An 11,704-nucleotide genomic window follows, 5' to 3' on the forward strand; every position below is an offset into this window, starting at 1 on the left:
TACAGATGGATCTTATTCAGTTTTATATATTAATGCATGTTATTCTTTATAACTCAGTCACAGTGGTTTAGGACCAGTACTGATACAACTTAAGCCAATTGAATCCTAAGAACCAGATTATGCCATTGACCTGATTCACCAATTGCAAAAAGTCACAAAGTTTTTTTTTGACAGATCTAGCCTATGAATTGTTATTGCTGTCGCTAAGTGTTGTATTATTATATTAATCTGGCTCCATGTGGTGGCAAAATGTATAAATACAATGTGAATCAATCATTGCAAAACTAGGGAAATGAATGCTCGAGATTAGACCATATTCATGATCACTACATCACCACTTATGGTCTTCAAAAGCATCATCAATACAGAAATTCAAAAAGTGAGGGACATATTTATTAGCTTGTGTACAAAGATCTCCTTTATCGTTATACAATAGCTGCTCCAGCACTTCATTGTAGTAGGAAGTGGATTTGGTAGAGATTTTTGTAGAGGGTTGTCCCACCTTTATAATAGCAGTTGTTTACCGTCACCCTTTTATCGTAGACATAAGAGAAAAACCCAGCAGCTTTAAAAAATGTGTGACCTTCATATTTACACTTTGAAATGCATCATTGACACCATTCTTGTGCTGTAAAATTACATTGAGAATCTGTGTTTCTGTAAGGTTTCTAGTATTGGTTACATAAGCTTCATTTTCACTAGGGTTGTCCCATAGTCCCACGGCCACAGTGCCTAAGGCACACCACAGAAAGGTATGTAGGATGCTATCTGGTGGCACATGGAGAAGCTAAGCTCCAAACATGGGACATAAGAACATGCAGCCTCATCATGCAGTTGGAGGAAAACACAAATACAGCACTGCCCTGTGCATCTGTGGACATAAGAAAACTGGGTGAGCCTTCTTTAACTACATTTATGGGGGATAGTTTACAGCAGGCTTACAGTTCATTCACCTGAGTAACAATTCTTGCTATATGCAGCAAGGTTTGCTGTACAAGGCCCAATGTATTAAAGGGGTATTCCGGCTACCATAAATATAACTTCATCATCGATTATTACCTAATATAATGTAAATTTCACATATTTACCGTTCAGTTATAAAAGTAGTTTGAGTGTCACTAGTATTGCACTTTCATTGCAAATGAATCCACTTTACATATATTAATTTATAACTGTATTGTAATAGTATTCTCATCTTTATTTATGATTTTATTTTGAGACCATTTCTATGTGATCATAATGTACAATAAAATAAATGAAAGGAAGAAAAAAACATTGCAGTTAAAGGGAACCTGTCACGTTGAGCATGTGTGAGCTCATGTTATAGAGCAGGAGGAGCTGAGCAGATTGATATATAGTATTATGGAAAAAGATTCCGTAAAACTTGTAATTTATACATTTATATTCCTGCTCATTCTGGGCTTTGAAGTCATGGAGGCGGTCCTATCAGTGATTGACAGCTCTCTCTGTATACACAGTCATAGTGGGAAGGCTGTCAATCACTGATAGGACCGACTCCCTGACATCAAAGCCCAGAATGAGCAGGAATACTTGAAGAGAACCGGTCATCACAAAATGCAATGCAGTCTGAAAGCAGCATGTTATAGGGCAGAAAGAGTTATGCAGATTGTTATATCGTTTTGTGGGGAAAGATTCAGTAAAACTTGGAATTTATAGATTTATATCTTTGCTTTTTCTACTTCCTGTGAATACCCATTGGCACAGAAGGGAGGAGTTACCAGACACAGAATGCTATCAATCACTGATAGCCTCTCCCTTCAGTACCAATGCTGTCCACAGGAGGCAGCGATATAAATGTATAAATTACATGTTTTACAGAATCTTTTCCCACAAAACTGTAAATGAATCTGCTCAGCTCCTCCTGGTCTATAACATGCTGCTTTCAGATTGCATTACATTTTCTGGTGACAAGTCCTCTTTAAGTCCACCCCTGTGTACAGCTTTCAGTGGCTGACAGCTATTTCTATATACACACTTACAGTGTATTCACACGACTGTAAGTGTTTTGCGGTCTGCAAACCGTGGATCCACAAAACACCTATACCGGCCATGTGCACACCACCAATGGTCTCCATGCCCCTTTTTCTTGCCACTTTGAAAAAGTTGCATGAGTGGGGAAAAGTCGTAGATTTTGCTACAAAAAAATGAGTACTTTAATAGGCAGCTATTGTGGAGTGTTATAGTGAATCTTTTCCCACAAAACTGTGTATCAATCGGCACGGCCCCTCCTGTTCTATAGCATGCTGCTTGCAGATTGCACTGTGTTTTGTATAGATAATACATAATAAGTATTAAATTCTATACATTAACAAAATAATTAAGGAATCTTACGTTTGTCCCTAGTAATAGAGCTACGTTTAGGATCTTTTAGTTTTTCATCATTTTTTCAAAATTGATTTGACTATGAATGAGGTAAATCAGTGTAAACTGCAGTATTCAAAATGTAATAAGGACATTTCAAGATGGCACTTGTTAGGGCTTTCAAAAACCACTTTTTCTATAATCTAGTCACAATGAAATACCCTACGCCCTGCAGTTGCTTTGCGATGCACATTTTGAAATCATTGACTTGTTCAACCAACAGCCATTTCTTTTCAGTCAATCAATCATAAACATGCACGCTGCATGTTTCCGATCCCTTGAAGGTAAGGAGGCATACATATGTGAAAAAGAGAAATCGGTGGTGGCTGCTCTCCTTTCTAGCCTATGATAAGGTGCTATAAATCCAAGGAGAGGACACCCTACCTCTCAAAGATAAATAAGTTTAGTAAAGATATAAGGATAAGCACTCTAGCAATTGGCATATATTTGGCATATATTTAATATAATTTAATAACGGTGTAATCGATTTACAATAAAACAAAGATCAATAAAATAAAATAAAAATAAAAATATATAAAAATACAAAATACAATAGTGCTGGTATCAGATGGTTCTAAGGCAATCCTGAATGGAAATGATCGTGACCTGATAGCCTATTGTCCGAAAAACCAAGGGAGGATCCCAAGAGGTGGAATCAGTACGAGTATAAGTCCACACTTTCTAATGATCTATTAGAGTGGATAAAGCATTGCTAGTCCCGTCACATCTGTTGGTGTTGACCAGTGAAACTATATATCACAACGGTATAATATCTGTCAGCTTTGCAGCTGCTTACCTCTCCTTCATATACCTCCTTAGTCCTACAGAATGCTTCAGACTGGGTAGGAAGGGCTCATCGGGTGCAGCTTTTTTCGGTAATTAAATAACCGGGTTGCCGAACGCTCACCTCTGAACACTCTTGGTCTTACGGTGCAGAGGCAGCGTGTAAAGCCCTTGTTGGTGTGAAGGGCTGGCGTCTCACGTTGCTTTGCTTGGTATCCGCGTTGAATGTTTGCGGGATACTGCCGACGTCACTTCCTGCAATGACGTGTTCCTTCCTGTTATGTCCAATGATTCCGGACTATGGTTTTTCGTTCGTAAAGAATTTTGATTTCCAGCTTTTTTGAAAACCTGTTTGCATGGCCATGCAAACAGGTTTTCAAAAAAGCTGGAAATCAAAATTCTTTACGAACGAAAAACCATAGTCCGGAATCATTGGACATAACAGGAAGGAACACGTCATTGCAGGAAGTGACGTCGGCAGTATCCCGCAAACATTCAACGCGGATACCAAGCAAAGCAACGTGAGACGCCAGCCCTTCACACCAACAAGGGCTTTACACGCTGCCTCTGCACCGTAAGACCAAGAGTGTTCAGAGGTGAGCGTTCGGCAACCCGGTTATTTAATTACCGAAAAAAGCTGCACCCGATGAGCCCTTCCTACCCAGTCTGAAGCATTCTGTAGGACTAAGGAGGTATATGAAGGAGAGGTAAGCAGCTGCAAAGCTGACAGATATTATACCGTTGTGATATATAGTTTCACTGGTCAACACCAACAGATGTGACGGGACTAGCAATGCTTTATCCACTCTAATAGATCATTAGAAAGTGTGGACTTATACTCGTACTGATTCCACCTCTTGGGATCCTCCCTTGGTTTTTCGGACAATAGGCTATCAGGTCACGATCATTTCCATTCAGGATTGCCTTAGAACCATCTGATACCAGCACTATTGTATTTTGTATTTTTATATATTTTTATTTTTATTTTATTTTATTGATCTTTGTTTTATTGTAAATCGATTACACCGTTATTAAATTATATTAAATATATGCCAAATATATGCCAATTGCTAGAGTGCTTATCCTTATATCTTTACTAAGGAGGCATACATACTGTAAGTTATACAAATATTGTGTAAAAGAAACAAAGTAGTGTAAATTTCCTATTTTTTAATCAGTTGAACTTCATCCAATCAATCAGAGACCTTAAGGGCAGCACTTTTTCTATAAAAGTAGTCTTTTATTCAGTAAACACCATAACACATTGTGGCAGCGATCTTGTGTACAGCTGACAGAGGCCCAGCACGAAGTGTTGCTAGTATGCATCGTGAAACATGCATAGATCATGGTGGGGAGTGGGGGAAACCCCCCACCGTACAATGTGGGTGTCAAGAGATATGACAATAGGCCTGGATACCGAGAAAAGAGAAGCAGGTCACCTAACGCCACCCTCATCCTATCCCTGACCTCCTAACTGTATGAGCCAGCCTTGTTGGTAGGGGGCTCATACTCTAGAACCTGGGACCTTCTGACCCTAACGATCCCTGTAAGGTCAGGCCCAGAGATGACCTGTTCTTCTAAGACACAGAAGAGCAGGAGTCTCTGCAGGCCAAACAGCAAGGAGAGGAGCAGACAGTAAGCAGAGGACAAACTCGACAGGTAAGTGTCTTGTGGCAGAATGACAACAGACCACAGGACCACAACATCACTTACCTGCCCACCATAACTAAAAAGAATGAGTGGTCCGCACCACCACCACTGGATCCTGTGAAAAGCACTGCAGCCCAAACACACAAAATTTGGACTCAGTACAAACACCAAACACAGGAGCAGTAGTAACTGCCTGGACCACCATGTGACAAGATGCATGGCAGACCCAGACAGCTAAATTGAGTTGTAGTTCCCCCTCCGGTGAACCCCAGGGACCCCCTTCCGGAGGTACAGACAAACAGGGTAAATGTCAAACAACCAAGCTGGACTACAGACACCAAAAGACCAGACATGGAACACCAAATGAAATACAACAAACACTCTGAAAATCCCACACCATACTCAAAACAACAAGTGAGTATAGGTAAAGGAATAGAAACAAAGGGAAGACAAGGGGATGACATTGCAGATGACATCGATGTCAAACTAGGATGGCCCTCAGATTGCATCCAAGAAAGGAGCAAGCTCCTTCTCATACAAAGGCAGACATAAAAATGATCTCAATCTCAGAGCAACAGTATATGAAGAGACCTGAGACCACACCCAGCTCCACATCACCCACACCTTAACCCTGTGCACATCAGAATGGAAGGGCAACAGCCTTAAAGGGAAAGCACACACGCATGCCAGACAACAACACATTGCCACAAGCAACCAACGGCTACTAACTTTGGCTACTCTCTTGCCCACTCTCCTTGACAAGGAGTAACTCCCAGTTGTCAGTTATTCCTGTGCTACACGGAGACTTTATGTATATGTTTTGTACAATATAATTGTTCACTAAAACAGACATGTCACTCAGAAATAAATAAAGCTATTAGGGTATGTCAACATGGGGCATATTCTGTGTTTGAATTTTCAGCAAAAATGCACTCTTCCATCCAGACATCTTGTAAACAAATGCAGACTCAGAACCCAAACCAGACCTTCTAAATACTGACCTTGTCCCCCTAAATACAGAAATCCTAAACCAAATATAGACCCCTATACTAATACAGACATGTACATAGCAGCTCCTCTGCCTTCTTGCTGCTCTCCCCTTTGGCTTGAGCCTTAAAGAGAACCTTTCACTACAATAAAAAATCTAAACTAAGAATACAGACATGGAGAGCGGCGACCAGGGATCTCCCTGCACTTACTATTATCCCTGGGCGCCGCTCCGTTCTCCCGGTATAGGCTCTGGTATCTTCAGATTTTCGGCTCAACTGGGAGGAGCCTGCCGGCGTCTCCTTCTCCCAGGCTGTAGCGCTGGCCAATCGCAGCGCTCAGCTCATAGCCTGAGAGTTTTTTTGTTCTCTCAGGCTATGAGCTGAGCGCTGCGATTGGCCAGCACTCCAGCCTGGGAGAAGGAGATGCTGGCAGGCCAAAAATCAGAAGATACCGGAGCTTATACCGGGAGAATGGAGCGGCGCCCAGGGATAATAGTAAGTGCAGGGAGATCCCTGGGCGCCACTCTTCATGTCTGTATGCTTAGTTTAGATTTTTTATTGTAGTGAAAGGTCCTCTTTAAGCCTTGAGGACCATGTAAAGGCCCTTCTGAAGGTACTAAAGCATACTTCACAAAGCAGTTTTATTTCTGCCATGATTTTGGCAACAATTTCAGTAAAACCACAGTGGGTAAGTCCATGAGCCAATGATCATTGCACAAAGCAGTTTTGTTGTGTTTTTGTTTTGATTTGCTGCAAAAACGATGAGAAAACTGCAATTTGCATTGTCTCAAGGTAGCCATGCAACCCTGGGAGCCTCAACAACCCAGCATCTGAAAGCTGTCTAAGTGTCTTCTCACCATGGTTTTGTATATTTAGCATTATTGTTAGTAATTCGTTTTTTTTTACTGGATGGGAAAGCGCAAATGTCTGTGATTTTACATCCACCAAAACAAACTGAAGCAGCACTTTCAGTTGCAATCCAGCAAATAAGTCAATTAAAAGTAATAGCAGGCTCTATTAAACTGATTGCATACAATAACATCATTTTTTTCAATAAGTTCAACTGATCAATGGAAAAACAATGACGAAACATGACTACTCTCCCATTGATACACCCCTTGGCTAAGAGTTAAACTAATCACAGGACATTTGCCTTGTTTCCAGGTAAAAGTGGTACAACTGGATTAGTTAGGGGGAAAAAACGGATCCAGTTTTTCTTAAGAAACTGTTTCTGGAAAAAATGTGATATGAATGAGGTCTTAAATAGAGGGGAATAAAGCTTACCATCTTATGAAAATATACTATAAACGTGTTTATTTTTAGGTTTCTTAACTACTGTACATATTAACCCCTTAGGGGCCACCACCTTTTCATAAGAGTGCAGGCTTAGCTCTCGCATGAAAGACGTGCAGATGCGGGTGATTTAATCCCTCTGTATCCCATCGGCACTCTGCAGACTGTGGGCTAGTATAAACCCAGAGGACTCCCTTCAAAGTTTCCCAGCAGGCGGTGCCTATCCGACTCCGTCTGCTGGTCAATGTCAGTATAGCACTGACATTAAAATACAATGCACTGTAGAAATAGTGTATTGTATCTTAGAAGCAGTCAAAAGATCGCCTATTATGGTCCCCTTGTGGGACTATTAAATAGTTTAAAAAAAGTAAACAAAAAACATTTATTACATTTTAAAAAATTCAATCGAAACCCCCCCCCCCCCACACACACTTTTCAATGGAAAAAAATTGCTAAAATTAAATCTCACCATATTTGCTATCACCAAAACAGGTTGGTCACTAAGGGGCTAAATGCCATTATTAAGTGAGACTACCTTTTACTAAATAGTAAGAAATATACCAGGCAAAAAAGTTTAGGCAGGCCCAGTAAATATCACATCTTACTTTACCATGACAGTGTCTAAGTCTAGGTTCAAATCTGCATTCAGTAAATCCATAGTCTGTTCAATGGTAATTTTTTAGCATCAAGGATGAACCTATAGGGGGTCATTAATTAAGACTGGTGTTTTACACGCCGTTCTTAATAACCCCCATACCTGGCGGTGGATCAACCGGCCTCTTCATAACTTCAGCGGATCCTCCGCCAGTTCTAAATGTAAGATAGCTTCCGAGCTGTCTTAAATTTACACAGGTGTAGAGAATGATAAAAGAGATGGGCCTGCTGGCCTGTCCACTTCCCCGCACTGAGGTGGACGGGGAAAAGTCACAGATTGCAGTGCACCATACTGTTACGCCACAATCTGCGTCTGAAATACACCTAATATAGGCGTATTTCAGCTTCATAAATGACTCCTATTATATACATTTTTACCTCCTGCTTTTCAGTCAACTTTTTAACTTTTTCATATTAGTTGCTCAATAATCTTGTTTCTGTGATCTGCACCTAGGACTTTGTGAAATTGGTGATGCCTATTCTTTGAAACCCTCCAAAGAAGTTTAATTAAATAAATAAAAGTCATTATGACTATGCATGTTGTAAATAATCCCAGATATTCTTTAGTAGACAATATTATATTTGTATTGAAGATTATATATATATATATTAAAAGCCTGATTGTGAGTCATGCTGCAAATGATTTATGCCACCTGTTTTGTGGGAAAAAGGACTAAAGATTTATTTAAACATGCACTTTTTGATCTCTATATTTTGTATAATTTGTTATGTTGAGGTTTCTATAAATATAATTGTATGTTATATTGGATAAAAGTAGTGTATTGTACAGTTATTGTAATAACAAGATATTTCTATATAAAAAAAATACAAAGTAAATATTTGTCTACTAGTTTTTTATTTGTTGACTTTCAGTCTTGATTTACTTATTCTAGTTCTATAGTTCTGATGCCTCTGGTGTTATCACTGAAAAGCATGATGTTGAAGAGGACCTGTCGCCTCTCCATATTTGGCTGGGTTCACACCTGAGCGTTTTACAGCGCGTTCCTACGCGCTGTAAAACGCTCAACAGGCAAGAACCAATGATTCCCTATGGGAATGGTTCTCACCTGGGCGTTTTACAGCGCGTACGATCGCGCTGTAAAACGCCCGACGCCCCAAGAAGTACATGAGCTTCTTTGGGGCGTCTTGTCGCGCGTTCCCGTACATAGACTTCAGCGGGAACGCGCGACAATGGGCGTTCGCTTGTCTCTGTATGCGCGATTGCAAACCGTACAATCGCGCATACAGAGCGTACGTTCAAGTATGCTCAGGTCTAAACCCAGCCTAAGGCTACTTTTACACTGGCGTTTTGACTTTCCGTTTCTGAGATCCGTCATGAGCTCTCACAAGCTGTCCAAAACGGATCAGTTTTGCCCAAGTGCATTCTGAATGAAAAAGGATCCGCTCAGAATGCATCAGTCTCTGTTCAGTCACCATTCCGCTAGGAGGCGGACACCAAAACGCTGCCTGCAGCGTTTTGCTCTTCGGCTGACGAAGTGGAGCCAAACGGATCCGTCCTGACACACAATGTAAGTCAATTGAGACGGATCTGTTTTCTCTGACACAATAGAAAACGGATCCGTCCCCTATTGACTTTCAATGGTGTTCGTGACGGATCCGTCATAGCTATAGAAGACATAATACAACCGGATCCGTTCATGACGGATGCATGCGGTTGTATTATTGTAACAGAGGCATTTTTGCAGATCCATGACAGATCCGCAAAAAACGCTAATGTGAAAGTAGCCTAAGGCCTCATGCACACAACTGTTGTTTTGGTCCGCATCCGAGCTGCAGTATTTGCGGCTTGGATGCAGATCCATTCACTTCAATGGGGCTGCAAAAGATGCGGACAGCACTCCATGTGCTTTCTGCATCCTTTGCTCCGTTCCGTGGTCTGCAAAAAAAATATAACCTGTCCTATTCTTGTTCATTTTGACAAGAATAGGCAGTTATATTAATGGCTGTCCGCACCATTCCGCAAATTGCAGAACACACACAAACGACATCCGTGTTTTGCGGATCCGCAATGAGGCCTAAGTCTGTTTTAGAAACTACTTGCATTCCCCATGTAATAACAATTGTGGAGAATCTATTCTTATGGGTCTATGATGTACCATTACCTGTTATTTCTACTCGAAGGTTATGAATGAATTGCTTGCAGTAAAGGTACAGATTGGTGTTACCAGTTGGGGTGTGAAACCAGCAGCACTGATTGGACAGAGTCAGACACACCCACTACTGGTAATACCCAGAAGTGCCTTTACTGCAAACTGCTCAAAATGTATTTGTAAACTTCTAGCAGGAATAATAAAGAAAATGCACAATACAGACTAATAAGAATAGATGCTCCAGAATTGTTATTACACAGGGAATGCAAGTAGTTACTAAAGATGACATGTCTGGAACTGTGACAGGTTCTCTTTAAGCAGTGAAACAGGATAAGCTGAATATTAATAGGATATGAATATCATTATGTAAAAGCATTATGTAAAAAAGGGTAAGTAGATTTTACATAACGACATTACATTGCTACCTAGAATAAAACAGTATTAGATTGGATAAGCATCTCAACATAGCACCATATTTCTCCTATGTGCTAGTCTTCTAATTCTATGTATTATGATTATCCAATGAAATTACTGTATTTTATGTATCAACATGCTTATCCTATGTAATTCTGGATGCTTGGTTCTGTGTCATGTCTCAATAGCATGGCATTAAGAGACATGAAGCAGAACTAAGCAGCCGGAATAGCCCAGTTTACTTACATGAAGTAAAATGGGTCCGCAAAATGGGTCCGCATCTGTTCTGCAATTTTGTGGAACAGGTGCGGACCCATTTATTTTAATGGGTTGGAATGTGCTGTCCGCATCCGCATTTCGGATCCGCACTTCCGTTCCGCAAAAAAATAGAACATGTCCTATTCTTGTCCGCAATTGCAGACAAGAAAAGGCATTTTCTATGAGAGGGTCGGCGATGTGCAGTCCGCAAAATGCAGAATGCAAATTTCTGCTGTCCGTGTTTTGCGGATGTGCAAAACACATACGGACGTGTGAATGGACCCTTACATATCTAGCTGATAGGAGAGGCAGGCTGCCTGTGAGCAGATGGAGACATCCTGTTCTGTAATCCGACTCTCTGCTTCTGTGTTACTAAAGATGGAAAAAGCATGGCAACCGGGTGGACAGCAGATTTAGTGAGACACCTACTGGCAGAAAATTAAAAGATACAGTGGTCTCTCAAGTTACAATATTAAATGGTTCCAGGACAACCATTGTAAGTTGAAACCATTGTAACTTGAGTCCATAACTCTATGGGTCATCCCAGAATAAGAAAAAATTACGTTTTAAGAAAGGTAAGCTGTTAACTGAGACATGTAAAACAAGTTCTTAAAAGGGTTGTGTGACTTCAGCAAGTGGCATTTATCATGTAGAGAAAGTTAATACAAGGCACTTACTAATGCAGGCTATATACATTTTTCCATCACATTATACACTGCTCGTTTCCATGGTTATGACCACCATGTAATCCATCACCGGTGGTTGTGCTTGCACACTATAGGAAAAAGCGACAGTCTCTCTGGTGGCCGGGACCATCGGAGTGCACATACGCTGATGCTTTTTTCTATAGTGTGTAAGCACGGCCACTGCTGCTGGACTGCAGAGTGGTCGTAACCATGTAAATGAGCAGTTTATAATGTGATGACAAAATGAATCCAGCCAGCAAAGGCAGCAATATGGATAACAATACATTAGTTAGTGCCTTGTATTAACTTTCTCTACATGATAAATGCTATTTTCTAAAGTCACACAAACCCTTCAAGTAAAACAGGAATAGATACTGGAAACTGTAAATCACTTTCTATGGTGAGGGCAGGAGCTTCTTCAGGGCTTTGCATAGTACATAGATGTGCCAGAAAAATTTAATGGAGTCACCGCTCAACTGGTGTC

General features: G+C 40.7%; 1 protein-coding gene across 1 annotated transcript in view; it reads left to right on the forward strand.

Moving 5' to 3' along the window:
• NPAS2 (neuronal PAS domain protein 2) overlaps positions 1-1,341 on the forward strand; it is a 151,522-nt gene extending 150,181 nt beyond the window's left edge. Inside the window, exon 23 of the mRNA XM_044284852.1 lies at positions 703-1,341. The gene's annotated coding sequence lies outside the window, so the exon portion shown is untranslated. The remainder of the gene's footprint in view (positions 1-702) is intronic.
• The last annotated feature ends 10,363 nt before the right edge of the window (positions 1,342-11,704 follow it).

Source organism: Bufo gargarizans, chromosome 3 (assembly GCF_014858855.1).
Source record: "Bufo gargarizans isolate SCDJY-AF-19 chromosome 3, ASM1485885v1, whole genome shotgun sequence".
In the NCBI taxonomy this organism is placed as follows: domain Eukaryota; kingdom Metazoa; phylum Chordata; class Amphibia; order Anura; family Bufonidae; genus Bufo; species Bufo gargarizans.